This window comes from Ranitomeya variabilis, chromosome 1 (assembly GCF_051348905.1).
Source record: "Ranitomeya variabilis isolate aRanVar5 chromosome 1, aRanVar5.hap1, whole genome shotgun sequence".
In the NCBI taxonomy this organism is placed as follows: domain Eukaryota; kingdom Metazoa; phylum Chordata; class Amphibia; order Anura; family Dendrobatidae; genus Ranitomeya; species Ranitomeya variabilis.
This window is the reverse complement of record NC_135232.1, coordinates 641,066,414-641,083,605: the sequence shown is the minus strand read 5'-3', so window position 1 is coordinate 641,083,605 and position 17,192 is coordinate 641,066,414.

The following is a 17,192-nucleotide window of genomic DNA, read 5'->3' as shown; positions in this document are numbered from 1 at the left end:
TAACACAGGTCTGCTACATCCGCACCACCGTGCCGGAGGAAATGTTATGGAATGATCAGGAAACTGTCAAGGAGCGAAAGAAAAAGAACAAATCCAGCCCTGCTACATCTGACATCTTACAATATTATTAGTGAACCATCACACAGCAGAGGGTTCGTCATAATGTATCAGTGCAGGATAGTTATAATATAAGCTCCATCCCTCCATAACCCCACCCCCATATGACCAAAGCCCCGCCCCTGCCCCACCCCCACCGGGCCATGGAAAACTGGTCTTGCTTAAAGCCGGTCCCTGGTGCAAAAAAGGTTGGGGACCTCTGCTCTAAATGACAACCCGTGGAACATCCGCCTCACTTCACAGAGGTCACAAACGGAGATTGAATTCCTTGATTTGAAACTTCATGTGATGGACTCCAAAATCACCACAAGCCTATATCGGAAACCCACCGCAACGAATAACCTGTTACATTTCAACAGTTTCCACCCACAGCACCTCAAAGAAGGCATACCGAAAGGTCAGTTTTATAGAATCAAGAGGAATTGTACTCAACATGATGACTTTTTGAAGCACTCTCGCGAGCTGACGTCAAGATTCAAAGAAAGAGGCTACCCAACAAAGGTAATTTCACGGGCATTTGTGGAGGCCAGAGGTCAGGATAGGGCCAATTTATTACACCCTCGAGCGAAGGCCCCTGGTAGACCATTGGGGATAATTACTTCTTATAACAATCAGTGGCAGGACATATGCAGCATCTTGTCCAGATACTGGGGTCTGTTATTGGGTGAGTCGAAGCTACTACCACATCTTTCACCCAGGCCCAATCTGATAGCAAGAAGAGCCAGGAATCTTAAAGATTGCCTTAGCCATAGCCACTTCCAACGCCCCACTATAAGCACCAACATTGGGTTTCGTCTTCGGGGCACTTTCCCATGTGGGAATTGCAATATTTGTCCTTTTACGGCTGGAGATACTAATGTTATGTTACCATCTTTGCCTTTCCAGATTGCCCCCAGAACATATTTCAACTGCAGGACTAGAAACCTGATCTATGCTCTGGTATGCCCGTGTTCAAAGGTTTATGTTGGGCAAACAACTCAAGAACTAAGGAAGAGAATCCAACAACATTTTTCGAATATCACTATGGCAAAAAAGGACAAGATAAAAGGAAAGTCCATCACCTCGGTGGCTGCGCACTACCTCACGGAGCACAATTCCCTGTGGAAAGGAACCAGAATCCTGGGTTTGGACAAAGTCCCCACTAATATCAGAGGGAGCAACATTACGTCGGAATTACTTAGACGGGAGTCTAAATGCATTTTTGATCTGAACTCTGTGGCTCCAAATGGGCTGAACGAGGACCTGCTATTTACCGGTTTCTATAAGTGTATATGACTCGTTTCCTTGAGGGGAGGAAAGAAGATGGGGAGGGGAAAGGCCTTACATCTGGCATTTGTTAGTCTTAAGTCTGTCTATTTAATGACTTCCCCTGATGGACAGTATACTGTGTTATTGGACTCTGGGTAATTGTATCTGTAATTAATTTATTTTTTTCTTTTGTCTGTAATTTTTCTACCTATATGGACAGTATATTGTCTTCCTTTTTAGGAGTGTACCACTTTTGATGGTCTGTGTGTATTATAGTTATACATATCTTAAGTGCTACACACAGTGGCCTCTGTTGGGGGTTCTCTAATTATTATTCATTTTTTATCTCTTGGGGGGATTCTCGATTGGTCCCTGGCGTCACAACGTGTTTTTTTGTTTTTTTTGTTTTTGAGTATATTTCTTTTGGTAACATTGAGCTTTCCTCTTTATTTAAAAGGGTACTCCCCATAGACTCTGATACTATATCCCTGTTCTATAAAGTTTTGTATCTTACCCATGACCAGTGTCGATGGGGCATATTATCTGTCTCACATTTTGTATTATTAGATGCAGGTTGTTATTACAGAGTAGCGTTTGGGATATCTCTCTAGACGGGAAAGTATAATGTTATAGCATTGTAAATTTGAGATTCTATTAAAACACCTTACATTGTGCTAACCTTCCTATGTTGATTTTCAATTAGGACTCCTACTAGTGTCCCTCTCCTGGGCACCTATTCATGACATCTGGGACAGGTGCCATTGGTGGGTAGAGGTCTCCACTTGCTGCTGCAGATATTTGTCTGCATGGCGGGCAGCCTGTATTGGGTAATGGTGGTTTGGGGTGATTTATCCACCTTAGGCTACCCCTTAGAGGATGCTCACATCTGTGTTGTATGTGTGGTAGTGGGTAAGGTGTCATCATACGTCGCTTTCAGTTGTGAATTAGATCTATACAAGGTTATGCAACTACTGAGCACAAGAGTCTCAGGCTCCAAGCAGCCAACTAGGATGGTTATCACATTATGCCCTTTTAGGTATAGTGGAATCGGCACATAATTAGTGCTGATGTGTGCTCATGCCTGTTCTCAAGGCCTTCAGGCATTTGTGCCCTTGGCTTTGAAGAAATGGGGACCTGCGCAGATGGTATTTCTGGGCAGAAATTGGTATCTGTGGATACTTTGCATTATATTTATGGGTACGCCTATGCAGATCTGTGGTTAGCGTCTAGCGCGGCCTGACCCTTTATATATGCAGGGTTCATCTGCGCGTGTAACTGTGTGTATGGTTATTGGGAAACCAGTCCCTTGGCTTTAAATAAGCCAGGCGCCTGTGTTACGGGTGACTTTGACCAGCTACCATGGCCTTTTTGTTAACCTTTCTGTGTTGCTGTTTATAGGTTGACATTCACACAGACCTGATAGCGGTTCCGGCTACAGGGTTACTGGGTCTCTGGTGCCTGCGTGGCAGGTACTTTCCAGCAGTGCTTGGTGATATTAAACACCATATGTGACTCCACTCAATGTGCATCTGTGTTACTGTGGTATGATGTGTACGCTTGGCTCACTCACGCCCTGTTTGTTTACACGGCTACCAGGAGACCAAGCCTCTTTGCTCTGAATAAACCAGGCGCCTGCGCAGTAGGTACTGCCTACGTGTGACCGCCGTGTTTGTTTATACGGTTACCAGGAGACCAAGCCTCTTTGCTCTGAATAAACCAGGCGCCTGCGCAGTAGGTACTTCCTACTTGTGACCGCCGTGTTTGTGTATACGGTTACCAGGAGATCAAGCCTCTTTTCTATGAATAAGCCAGGCGCCTGCGCAGTAGGTATTTCCTACTTGTGACCGGCGTCTATAGTTGATCATCTTGTGCCGGTATTGTGATGCTGGTATGTACATGGATCAAATTATTGGTCCACTCGATATCTGTGTGTTTCTTCTGTGCCAATAGCTTACGGCCATTATCTCTTACAGATGAGTCATTACACGCCTGTGCCCTTTGTTTACCGTTGCGTAGCAATGATGGTTTCCGGTTGAGGAAGCCGGAGCATGCGCAATGGACCATTGTATATGCTGCCTGCCTGACCTCGTGGGATTACCCACGGCTGCACTCACTTACTCGGCATTATATAAGGTATATAAACATAGATGTTGGTAGCGAAAATCATACCCCTGATGAAGCCACTCTAGTGGCGACACGCGTCGGGTTTTCGTTTCCTTTTTCATGCCTGGCATTATTTGAGGGGTATTAGATCTGTTTGCCTCATGGGGGAAATATGGATGTGCTGGCTCTGGTCCTAGTTCATTTGTGGGTAATTAACTCACCCAGAATGCTATACTCTGGTCACATATAAGTTGGATATTTCTATAGGACATGTTGGGTAATTATATCTGCCTCTTTCACATGTGTTGAGTATATTTATATCACTGAGTGCTCTCAATTGAGTTATTATACAATCCATGACTGCTATTTTTAAGGTCTTATTATTGAACTGTCCTCAGTCTCTTTTGAATTGCTCATTTTGTGTATGGGGCCTTATGGTGAATTTTCTATACCTCATATTTTGATAAATATACTGTCCATATGGGATTTTCAGGACCAGGTGCATATGCATGTATACATGTATTATTCCTATTGTCTCCTATAAATTTGGCTCCAGGCATGTTCCCTATTTTAGGCAACATTTACTGTTTTTAAATGTTTTTAATGTTTTCAGTATCTATGTTATGCCTTAATAAAGTTGTGATCCTTTTTGCATATTATCCTGCTGTCTGGTGATCCCCATTTCTTATGGCCTTTGCTTTTTCTTTTGTGTTGCACATTTCCACTTTCATTGGTCAAGGTTGGATCCCAGTAGTAAACTGTCCATGGTGCCCCCATTATTCTTATTTATGATCCTTTTCAGCTCATCACCCTGGCCTCGGTGTGTATGGCAATGTACCTGGTTTATAACACATTCTCATTTTTATATGAGTTATATAACACATTCTCACAGGGATATTATGTATATTTTGTGTTTTGCATCATTATTTGATACTGTAATTCTCATTTTATATGAGATTTATAACACATTCTCATTTTTATATGAGTTTTATAACACATTCTCACGGGGATATTATGTATATTTTGTGTTTTGCATCATTATTTGATACTGTAATTCTCATTTTATATGAGATTTATAACACATTCCCATTTTTATATGAGATTTATAACACATTCTCACGGGTATATTATGTATATTTTGTGTTTTGCATCATTATTTGATACTGTAATTCTCATTTTATATGAGATTTATAACACATTCTCATTTTTATATGAGATTTATAACACATTCTCACGGGTATATTATGTATATTTTGTGTTTTGCATCATTATTTGATACTGTAATTCTCATTTTATATGAGATATATAACACATTCTCATTTTTATATGAGATTTATAACACATTCTCACGGGTATATTATGTATATTTTGTGTTTTGCATCATTATTTGATACTGTAATTCTCATTTTATATGAGATTTATAACACATTCTCATTTTTATATGAGTTTTATAACACATTCTCACGGGTATATTATGTCAAATATTATTATCCCAGTATTGTTTTTTATATTAGATTTTCATTTTATATGTAGTTGTTGTGAGATTATACTGTAATCAGGACAGTGTGTTTTATTACCAATGAGCACTGTATCAAAATGCGACTACTTGGTCATTATATGTTGTATTAAGTTTACTCTTATTTGCAAGTGCTGCTCAGGGAGCTGACGTTTAGAATGAAGCAGCGACAGCATAATTTTTCAGCGTGTGCAGGGGTGTGTTAGGTGTGATATCCAGCTACATGCTCGGGGTGGTTAACAGATAAAATACCCACAAGCACAGAGACGCCATTGCAATGTTAGCTAATTCTAAACATTGCATGATAGTATAATTCTCAATATTATGAAAAAATGACAGTTATTACCAATGAGCACATATAGTGCAAAATTGTGCTTTATAACACACCCAGCTGTTTATTTTATATCCTAGGATTCTCATTTTTACACTTTATAACACCAGGGTCATTATATGGGCACATTATGTAAGCTCAGCATGTGGTTATGTTATGTTATCTCATCTAAACAGAGTAGCTGTCTACGCCCACCGAAGCATCAAAAAGCAAGTTTGATGACACAGAAATCTCAGAACAATGGGTTAAGCTTGAAAATTTTGATGACACAAATATAACACATCAGCCCCATTGTATTGGGCATATTATGTATATCCTGTGTTTTTGTAGCATTATATGATTCTGTGATTCTCATTTATATGCGTTTTATAACACAGCAGGCTCACTGTACGGGAATATTATGTATATCATGTGTTTTTGACAGGTATAAAGCGGTTGTTTTATACATTTCTAAAAAGCAAGTAGAGACTTCTTAATGACGCTGGCTCTATAAGATCTTTGCGGTATTATTTTTGCTAATTTTTCAGCCCATAGCCACCCAGGTTTAGTCAGGTGGATTTAGATTTATTTAAATTCACAGGTGGGGTGTATGTACACATGCATGATTTAGTTTAAAAGCATATAGTTCGGCGATAATGTCAGGAGTTGGACAGGTGTTGTGAATTCTGCTCTTGGGCTCCCTCCGGTGGTTGTTGGTGGTAGTGCAGTTGTCTTGGGGTTGTAATCCAGGGCAGGTGTTTCTGCTGATTGCAGCTCTATTAGATATTTAGGTGTGCAGGATCCATGAGTCAATGCCAGTTGTCCATTGTACTTGGAGGGATTGCATCTCTCTCTGGCTCCTCATGCCCTGCTGCCAATTCAACTAAGATAAGTGTCTGGTTTTTTGTCTCTGTGCACACATGCAGTGTGCTTTGCAATTCAGTGCTATTCATTGTGTTTTTGTCCAGCTTAGACTTTGTTTGGATTTTTCAGTCATGCTGGATTCTCAGGAGATGCAGATATACTTTCTATGTCTTTAGTTAGATGTAGTATATTTGTATTATCTGCTGTGGATATTTTTAGGATTTTAATACTGACCGCTTAGAATTCTGTCCTATCCTTTTCTGTTTAGCTAGAAGTGCCTCTTTTGCTAAATCCTGTTTTTCTGCCTGCGTGTGTTTTTCCTCTCATACTCACAGTCAATATTTGGGGGGGGCTGCCTATCCTCTGGGGTTCTGCTCAGAGGCAAGATAGAATTCCCATTTCCATCTATAGGGGTGTTGTGAATTTGCTTTTTGGCTCCCTCTAGTGGTTACTAGTGATTTGACTCTGGGTATGTCAGTCATCCCTTGTATGCTCACCTGGGCCGTTAGTACAGGGGTGTTGCTATATAAGCTCCCTGGACCTTCAGTTCAATGCCTGGCAACGTTGTAATCAGAGCTAATCTGTTGTGCTCTTGTCTACTGATCCTGGTTCCTGCTAGATTAAGCTAAGTCTGCTTTCTTGCTTTTTGCTATTTGTTTTTGTTTGCATTTTTGTCCAGCTTGTACATAATCTTTATCCTTACCTTGCTGGAAGCTCTAGGGAGGCTGGAGTTCTCCCCCCGGGCCGTTAGACGGTTCGGGGGTTCTTGAATTTCCAGTGTGGAATTTTGATAGGGTTTTCGTTGACCATATAAGTTATCTTACTACATTCTGCTATTAGTAAGTGGGCCTCTCTTTGCTAAACCTAGTTCATCTCTGTGTTTGTCATTTCCTCTTACCTCACCGTTATTATTTGTGGGGGGCTTGTATCCAACTTTTGGGGTCTATTATCTGGAGGCAAGAGAGGTCTTTGTTTTCCTCTTCTAGGGGTAGTTAGTCCTCCGGCTGGCGCGAGACATCTAGCGACCAACGTAGGCATGTTCCCCGGCTACTTCTAGTGTTGGCGTTAGGAGTAGATATATGGTCAACCCAGTTACCACTGCCCTATGAGCTGGATTTTTGTACTTCGCAGACTTACTTGTTCCTCTGAGACCCTCGCCATTGGGGTCATAACAGTTTGCCAGGCCAGTATTAAATGTTAAATGCATTGCAGAAGCGGGATTATAAGAAAGAAAATTCTGAGTTTGTTTTTTCTATTTCTCATTTTTTTTTTTCTTTTCCCCTTTACCTCTGAGTGGCTTGTGTTTGCTGCAGACATGAATGTCCAGACCTTGATTACAGGTGTGGACCAGCTTACTGCTCGTGTGCAGGGCATACAAGATTATGTTATCAGAAATCCTATGTCAGAACCTAAGATACCGATTCCTGAACTGTTTTCCGGAGACCGATTTAAATTTAGAAATTTCAGGAATAATTGTAAATTGTTTTTGTCCCTGAGACCCTGTTCATCTGGAGACTCTGCTCAGCAAGTGAAAATTGTTATTTCTTTTTTACGGGGCGACCCTCAGGATTGGGCCTTCACGCTGGCGCCAGGAGATCCGGCATTGGCTGATATTGATGCGTTTTTTCTGGCGCTCGGTTTGCTTTATGAGGAACCCAATCTTGAGATTCAGGCAGAAAAAGCCTTGCTGGCTATGTCTCAGGGCCAGGACGAGGCTGAAGTGTATTGCCAAAAATTTCGGAAATGGTCCGTGCTGACCCAGTGGAACGAGTGTGCATTGGCTGCAAATTTCAGAAATGGCCTTTCTGAAGCCATTAAGAATGTGATGGTGGATTTTCCCATTCCCACAGGTCTGAATGATTCCATGGCCCTGGCAATTCAAATCGACCGGCGGTTGCGGGAGCGCAAAACCGCAAATTCCCTCATGGTGTTGTCTGAACAGGCACCTGATTTAATGCAATGTGATAGAATCCTGACTAGAAATGAGCGGAAAATTCATAGACGCCAGAATGGCTTGTGTTACTACTGTGGTGATTCTACACATGTTATCTCAGCATGTTCTAAACGTCTTACTAGGGTTGTTAGTCCTGTCGCCATTGGTAATTTGCAACCTAAATTTATTCTATCTGTAACTTTGATTTGCTCACTGTCATCGTATCCTGTCATGGCGTTTGTAGACTCAGGTGCTGCCCTGAGTCTGATGGATCTGTCATTTGCCAAGCGCTGCGGTTTTGTTCTGGAGCCATTAGAAAATCCTATCCCTCTTAGGGGTATTGATGCTACGCCTTTGGCAAAAAATAAACATCAGTTTTGGACACAGGTTACCATGTGCATGACTCCCGAACATCGGGAGGTGATACGTTTTCTTGTTCTGCATAAGATGCATGATTTGGTTGTTTTGGGTTTGCCATGGTTACAGACCCATAATCCAGTCTTGGACTGGAAGGCAATGTCGGTGTCAAGTTGGGGCTGCCATGGAATTCATGGAGATTCCCTGCCCTTGTCTATTGCTTCTTCTACGCCTTCGGAAGTTCCGGCGTATTTGTCTGATTATCAGGATGTCTTCAGCGAGTCTAAGTCCAGTGCACTGCCCCCTCATAGGGAATGTGACTGTGCAATAGATTTGATTCCTGGCAGTAAGTTTCCTAAGGGGAGACTGTTTAATTTGTCGGTACCTGAACATACTGCGATGCGTTCATATATCAAGGAGTCTCTTGAGAAGGGGCATATCCGTCCTTCTTCTTCCCCTCTTGGTGCGGGATTCTTTTTTGTGGCCAAAAAGGACGGATCTTTGAGGCCTTGTATTGACTATCGGCTTTTAAACAAGATCACTGTCAAATTTCAGTATCCTTTGCCACTGTTGTCAGACTTGTTTGCCCGGATTAAAGGTGCCAAGTGGTTCACCAAGATAGACCTTCGTGGTGCGTACAACCTTGTGCGCATTAAGCAAGGCGATGAATGGAAAACCGCATTCAATACGCCCGAAGGTCATTTTGAGTACTTGGTGATGCCATTTGGGCTCTCTAATGCACCTTCAGTTTTTCAGTCCTTCATGCATGACATTTTCCGGAAGTATCTGGATAAATTTTTGATTGTTTATCTGGATGATATTCTGTTTTTTTCTGATGATTGGGACTCGCATGTGGAGCAGGTCAGGATGGTTTTTAAGATTTTGCGTGAAAATTCTTTGTTTGTTAAAGGCTCAAAGTGTCTCTTTGGTGTACAGAGGGTTCCCTTTTTGGGGTTCATTTTTTCCCCTTCTGCTGTGGAGATGGACCCAGTCAAGGTCCGAGCTATTCATGATTGGACTCAACCCTCGTCAGTTAAGAGTCTTCAGAAGTTCTTGGGTTTTGCTAACTTCTACCGTCGTTTTATCGCAAATTTTTCTAGCGTTGTTAAACCATTGACGGATATGACCAAGAAAGGCTCTGATGTAGCTAACTGGGCTCCTGCTGCCGTGGAGGCTTTCCAGGAGTTGAAACGCCGGTTTACTTCGGCGCCTGTTTTGTGCCAACCTGACACCTCACTTCCCTTTCAGGTGGAGGTGGATGCTTCGGAGATTGGGGCAGGGGCCGTTTTGTCGCAGAGAGGCCCTGGTTGCTCTACTATGAGACCTTGTGCCTTTTTCTCCAGGAAGTTTTCGCCGGCAGAGCGAAATTATGATGTGGGCAATCGGGAGTTGTTGGCCATGAAGTGGGCATTTGAGGAGTGGCGTCATTGGCTCGAGGGTGCTAAGCATCGTGTGGTGGTCTTGACTGATCACAAAAATCTGATGTATCTCGAGTCTGCTAAACGCCTGAATCCTAGACAGGCCCGCTGGTCATTGTTTTTCTCCCGTTTTGACTTTGTGGTCTCGTATTTACCAGGTTCTAAGAATGTGAAAGCCGATGCTCTGTCTAGGAGCTTTGTGCCTGATGCTCCTGGAGTCGCTGAACCTGTGGGTATTCTTAAGGAAGGAGTTATCTTGTCAGCTATTTCTCCTGATCTGCGGCGTGTGTTGCAGAGATTTCAGGCTGGTAGGCCTGACTCTTGTCCATCTGACAGATTGTTTGTGCCTGCTAAATGGACCAGCAGAGTCATTTCCGAGGTTCATTCCTCAGTGTTGGCAGGGCACCCGGGAATTTTTGGCACCAGAGATCTGGTGGCCAGGTCCTTTTGGTGGCCTTCCTTGTCAAGGGATGTGCGGTCATTTGTGCAGTCCTGTGGAACTTGTGCTCGAGCTAAGCCTTGCTGTTCTCGTGCCAGCGGGTTGCTCTTGCCCTTGCCTGTCCCAAAGAGACCTTGGACACACATCTCTATGGATTTCATTTCTGATCTTCCGGTGTCTCAGGGCATGTCTGTCATCTGGGTGATATGTGATCGTTTCTCCAAGATGGTCCATTTGGTTCCTTTACCTAAGCTGCCCTCCTCTTCTGATCTGGTTCCTGTGTTCTTCCAGAACGTGGTTCGTTTGCACGGCATTCCTGAGAATATTGTGTTGGAGAGAGGATCCCAGTTTGTTTCCAGGTTCTGGCGATCCTTTTGTGGTAGGATGGGCATTGATTTGTCGTTTTCGTCCGCTTTTCATCCCCAGACTAACGGACAAACGGAGCGAACTAATCAGACTCTGGAGGCTTATTTGAGGTGTTTTGTCTCTTCTGATCAGGATGATTGGGTGACCTTCTTGCCGTTGGCTGAATTTGCCCTTAATAATCGGGCTAGTTCCGCCACCTTGGTTTCGCCATTTTTCTGCAACTCTGGTTTCCATCCTCGTTTTTCCTCGGGACATGTGGAGCCTTCTGACTGTCCTGGGGTGGATTCTGTGGTGGATAGGTTGCAGCGGATCTGGAGTCATGTGGTGGACAACTTGAAGTTGTCACAGGAGAAGGCTCAGCGTTTTGCCAACCGCCGCCGCGGTGTGGGTCCCCGACTTCGCGTTGGGGATTTGGTATGGCTGTCTTCTTGATTTGTTCCTATGAAGGTCTCCTCTCCCAAATTTAAGCCTCGCTTCATTGGTCCTTACAAGATATTGGAAATCCTTAATCCTGTATCCTTTCGCCTGGATCTTCCGGTGTCGTTTGCCATTCACAACGTATTTCATAGGTCCTTGTTGCGGCGGTACGTTGTGCCTGTGGTCCCTTCTGCGGAGCCTCCTGCTCCGGTGTTGGTTGAGGGCGAGTTGGAGTACGTGGTGGAGAAGATCTTAGATTCTCGTCTCTCCAGGTGGAGGCTTCAGTACCTGGTCAAGTGGAAGGGCTATGGTCAGGAGGATAATTCCTGGGTGGTCGCCTCTGATGTGCATGCGGCCGATTTGGTTCGTGCCTTTCACGCCGCTCATCCTGATCGCCCTGGTGGTCTTGGTGAGGGTTCGGTGACCCCTCACTAAGGGGGGGGTACTGTTGTGAATTTGCTTTTTGGCTCCCTCTAGTGGTTACTAGTGATTTGACTCTGGGTATGTCAGTCATCCCTTGTATGCTCACCTGGGCCGTTAGTTCAGGGGTGTTGCTATATAAGCTCCCTGGACCTTCAGTTCAATGCCTGGCAACGTTGTAATCAGAGCTAATCTGTTGTGCTCTTGTCTACTGATCCTGGTTCCTGCTAGATTAAGCTAAGTCTGCTTTCTTGCTTTTTGCTATTTGTTTTTGTTTGCATTTTTGTCCAGCTTGTACATGATCTTTATCCTTACCTTGCTGGAAGCTCTAGGGAGGCTGGAGTTCTCCCCCCGGGCCGTTAGACGGTTCGGGGGTTCTTGAATTTCCAGTGTGGAATTTTGATAGGGTTTTCGTTGACCATATAAGTTATCTTACTACATTCTGCTATTAGTAAGTGGGCCTCTCTTTGCTAAACCTAGTTCATCTCTGTGTTTGTCATTTCCTCTTACCTCACCGTTATTATTTGTGGGGGGCTTGTATCCAACTTTTGGGGTCTATTATCTGGAGGCAAGAGAGGTCTTTGTTTTCCTCTTCTAGGGGTAGTTAGTCCTCCGGCTGGCGCGAGACATCTAGCGACCAACGTAGGCATGTTCCCCGGCTACTTCTAGTGTTGGCGTTAGGAGTAGATATATGGTCAACCCAGTTACCACTGCCCTATGAGCTGGATTTTTGTACTTCGCAGACTTACTTGTTCCTCTGAGACCCTCGCCATTGGGGTCATAACATAGGGGTATTTAGTCCTCCGGCTGTGTCGAGGTGTCTAGGACGTGTTAGGTACATCCCACGGCTACTTCTAGTTGCGGTGTTAGTTTAGGGTTTGCGGTCAGTACAGGTACCACCTACTCCTGAGAAAGTCTCTCATGCGGCTCCAAGGTCACCGGATCATAACAGTACAACTGGCCAACAATGAGTTAAATGCATCTCAGAAGAAGGGAAGAAAGAGCCATTTTTTTTATGTAGCCTGCTTTGTCTTTTCTTCCCTCTTTTCCTCTGGGTGACTGAGGAGTCTTGTGCTAGCATGGATGTTCAGGGATTAGTTTCTCATATAGACCAGCTTGCTGCTAGGGTACAGGGTATTTCTGATTATATTGTTCAGACTCCGCTGTTAGAGCCTAGGATTCCTACTCCTGATTTGTTTTTTGGGGACAGGTCCAAATTTTGAGTTTTAAAAACAATTGTAAACTGTTTTTTGCTCTGAAGCCTCATTCCTCTGGTGATCCCATTCAGCAGGTTAAAATTGTCATCTCCCTGCTGTGTGGCGACCCTCAGGATTGGGCATTTTCCCTGGAATCTGTGAATCCGGCCTTGCATAATGTAGATGCCTTTTTTCAGGCTCTAGGATTAGTATATGATGAACCAAATTCTGTGGATCAAGTGGAGAAGACCTTGTTGGCCCTGTCTCAGGGTCAAGAAGCAGCAGAATTGTATTGTCAGAAATTTAGAAAATGGTCTGTGCTGACTAAATGGAATGAGGATGCTTTGGTGGCAATTTTCAGAAAGGGTCTTTCTGAATCTGTTAAAGATGTTATGGTGGGGTTTCCCACGCCTGTTGGTCTGAGTGATTATATGTCTCTGGCCATTCAGATTGATCGGCGCTTGCGGGAGCGCAGAACTGTGCGCGCTGTGGCGTTGTCCTCAGAGCAGATGCCTGAGCCTATGCAGTGTGATAGGATTCTGTCTAGAACGGAACAACAAGGATTCAGACGTCAGAATAGGTTGTGTTTTTATTGTGGCGATGCTTCTCATGTCATTTCAGTCTGCCCAAAGCGTACAAAGAGAATCGCTAGTTCAGTTACCATGGGAACTGTACAACCTAAATTTCTGTTATCTGTGACCTTGATCTGCTCATTGTCGTAATTTTCTGTCATGGCGTTTGTGGATTCGGGCGCCGCATTGAACTTAATGGACTTTGAATTTGCCAGGCGTTGTGGTTTCCCCTTGCAGTCTTTGCAGAACCCTATTCCTTTAAGGGGCATTGATGCTACACCTTTGGCTAAAAATAAACCCCAGTTTTGGACACAGGTGACCATGTGCATGGCGCCAGCCCATCAGGAACATTGTCGTTTTCTGGTGTTGCATAATTTGCATGATGCTATTGTGCTGGGTTTTCCATGGTTGCAGATACATAATCCTGTGTTGGATTGGAAGTCTATGTCTGTGACTAGTTGGGGTTGTCAGGGGGTTCATAATGACGTTCCTGTGATGTCAATCTCCTCTTCCTCCTCTTCTGAAGTTCCAGAGTTTTTGTCTGATTTTCAGGATGTATTCGATGAGCCCAAGTCCAGTTCCCTTCCACCGCATAGGGACTGTGATTGTGCTATTGACTTAATTCCAGGCTGTAAGTTTCCTAAGGGCCGACTTTTCAACCTGTCTGTGCCGGAACATACCGCCATGCGGAGTTATGTTAAGGAGTCTTTGGAGAAAGGGCATATTCGGCCATCTTCTTCACCGTTGGGAGCGGGATTTTTTTTTGTTGCTAAGAAGGATGGCTCCTTGAGACCCTGTATTGATTATCGCCTCTTGAATAAGATCACGGTCAAGTTTCAATACCCTTTACCTTTGCTTTCCGATTTGTTTGCCAGGATTAAGGGGGCTAGTTGGTTTACTAAAATTGACCTTCGGGGGGCATATAATCTTGTTCGTATTAAGCAGGGTGACGAATGGAAAACTGTGTTTAATACGCCCGAAGGCCATTTTGAATACCTTGTGATGCCATCCGGGCTCTCTAATGCTCCATCTGTTTTTCAGTCCTTCATGCATGATATCTTCCGGAATTATCGTGATAAATTCATGATTGTATATTTGGATGACATCTTAATTTTTTCCGATGATTGGGAGTCTCATGTGAAACAGGTCAGGATGGTATTTCAGATCCTTCGTGATAATGCTTTGTTTGTGAAGGGGTCTAAGTGTCTCTTTGGAGTGCAGAAGGTTCCTTTTTTGGGCTTCATTTTTTCTCCCTCATCTATAGAGATAGATCCGGTTAAGGTTCAGGCCATTCATGATTGGATTCAGCCCACATCTGTGAAGAGCCTTCAGAAATTTTTGGGCTTTGCTAATTTTTATCGCCGTTTCATTGCTAACTTCTCCAGTGTGGTTAAACCCCTGACCGATTTGACGAAGAAAGGCGCTGATGTAAAGAATTGGTCCCCTGTGGCTGTCTCTGCCTTTCAGGAGCTTAAACGCCGATTTACTTCTGCCCCGGTGTTGCGTCAGCCAGATGTTTCTCTTCCGTTTCAGGTTGAGGTTGACGCTTCTGAGATTGGGGCAGGGGCCGTTTTGTTTCAGAGGAATTCTGATGGTTCCTTGATGAAACCGTGTGCTTTCTTTTCCCGTAAGTTTTCGCCTGCTGAACGCAATTATGATGTCGGCAATCGGGAGTTGTTGGCTATGAAGTGGGCGTTTGAGGAATGGCGACATTGGTTTGAGGGAGCCAAGCACCGTATTGTGGTCTTGACCGATCATAAAAATCTCATTTACCTCGAATCTGCCAAACGGTTGAATCCTAGACAGGCTCGATGGTCCCTGTTTTTCTCCCGTTTTGATTTTGTGGTCTCGTATCTTCCGGGTTCTAAGAATGTTAAGGCTGATGCCCTCTCTAGGAGTTTTTTGCCTGATTCTCCTGAGGTATTGGAGCCGGTCGGCATTCTGAAGGAAGGGGTGGTCCTTTCTGCCATTTCCCCTGATTTGCGACGAGTTCTGCAGGAATTTCAGGCTGACAAACCTGACCGCTGTCCAGTGGGGAAACTGTTTGTTCCTGATAGATGGACTAGTAGAGTGATTTCTGAGGTTCATTGTTCTGTGTTGGCTGGCCATCCTGGTATTTTTGGTACCAGAGATTTGGTTGGTAGGTCCTTTTGGTGGCCTTCTTTGTCGCGTGATGTGCGTTCTTTTGTGCAGTCCTGAGGGACTTGTGCGCGGGCCAAGCCTTGTTGTTCCCGTGCTAGTGGGTTGCTATTGCCTTTGCCGGTCCCTGAGAGGCCCTGGACGCATATTTCTATGGATTTTATTTCAGATCTTCCGGTTTCCCAGAGGATGTCGGTTATCTGGGTGGTTTGTGACCGGTTTTGTAAGATGGTTCATTTGGTGCCTTTGCCTAAATTGCCTTCCTCTTCTGATTTGGTTCCGTTGTTTTTTCAGCATGTGGTTCGTTTGCACGGTATTCCGGAGAATATTGTGTCCGACAGAGGTTCCCAGTTTGTTTCTAGGTTTTGGCGGGCCTTTTGTGCTAGGCTGGGCATTGATTTGTCTTTTTCTTCCGCATTTCATCCTCAGACAAATGGCCAGACCGAGTGAACTAATCAGACTTTGGAAACTTATTTGAGATGCTTTGTGTCTGCTGATCAGGATGATTGGGTGGCTTTCTTGCCATTGGCCGAGTTTGCCCTTAATAATCGGGCTAGTTCGGCTGCCTTGGTTTCGCACTTCTTTTGTAATTTTGGTTTTCATCCTCGTTTTTCTTCGGGGCAAGTTGAACCTTCTGATTGTCCTGGTGTGGATTCTGTGGTTGACAGGTTGCAGCAGATTTGGGCTCATGTGGTGGACAATTTGGTGTTGTCTCAGGAGGAGGCTCAGCGTTTTGCTAACCGTCGTCGGTGTGTTGGTTCCCGGCTTCAGGTTGGGGATTTGGTCTGGTTGTCTTCCCGTCATGTTCCTATGAAGGTTTCTTCCCCTAAGTTTAAGCCTCGGTCTATTGGTCCTTATAGGATTTCTGAGATTATCAATCCTGTGTCCTTTCGTTTGGCCCTTCCGGCCTCTTTTGCCATCCATAATGTTTTCCATAGATCTTTATTTCGGAAATATGTGGTGCCCGTTGTTCCCTCGGTTGATCCTCCTGCTCCTGTGTTAGTTGATGGGGAGTTGGAGTATGTGGTTGAGAAGATTTTGGATTCTCGCTTTTCGAGGCGGAGGCTTCAGTACCTTGTCAAATGGAAGGGTTATGGCCAGGAGGATCATTCTTGGGTTTTTGCCTCTGATGTCCATGCTGCTGATTTGGTCTGTGCCTTTCATCTGGCTCGTCCTGATCGGCCTGGGGGCTCTGGTGAGGGTTCGGTGACCCCTCTTCAAGGGGGGTACTGTTGTGAATTCTGCTCTTGGGCTCCCTCTGGTGGTTGTTGGTGGTAGTGCAGTTGTCTTGGGGTTGTAATCCAGGGCAGGTGTTTCTGCTGATTGCAGCTCTATTAGGTATTTAGGTGTGCAGGATCCATGAGTCAATGCCAGTTGTCCATTGTACTTGGAGGGATTGCATCTCTCTCTGGCTCCTCATGCCCTGCTGCCAATTCAACTAAGATAAGTGTCTGTTTTTTTGTCTCTGTGCACACATGCAGTGTGCTTTGCAATTCAGTGCTATTCATTGTGTTTTTGTCCAGCTTAGACTTTGTTTGGATTTTTTAGTCATGCTGGATTCTCAGGAGATGCAGATATACTTTCTATGTCTTTAGTTAGATGTAGTATTATTTGTATTATCTGCTGTGGATATTTTTAGGATTTTAATACTGACCGCTTAGAATTCTGTCCTATCCTTTTCTGTTTAGCTAGAAGTGCCTCTTTTGCTAAATCCTGTTTTTCTGCCTGCGTGTGTTTTTCCTCTTACACTCACAGTCAATATTTGTGGGGGGCTGCC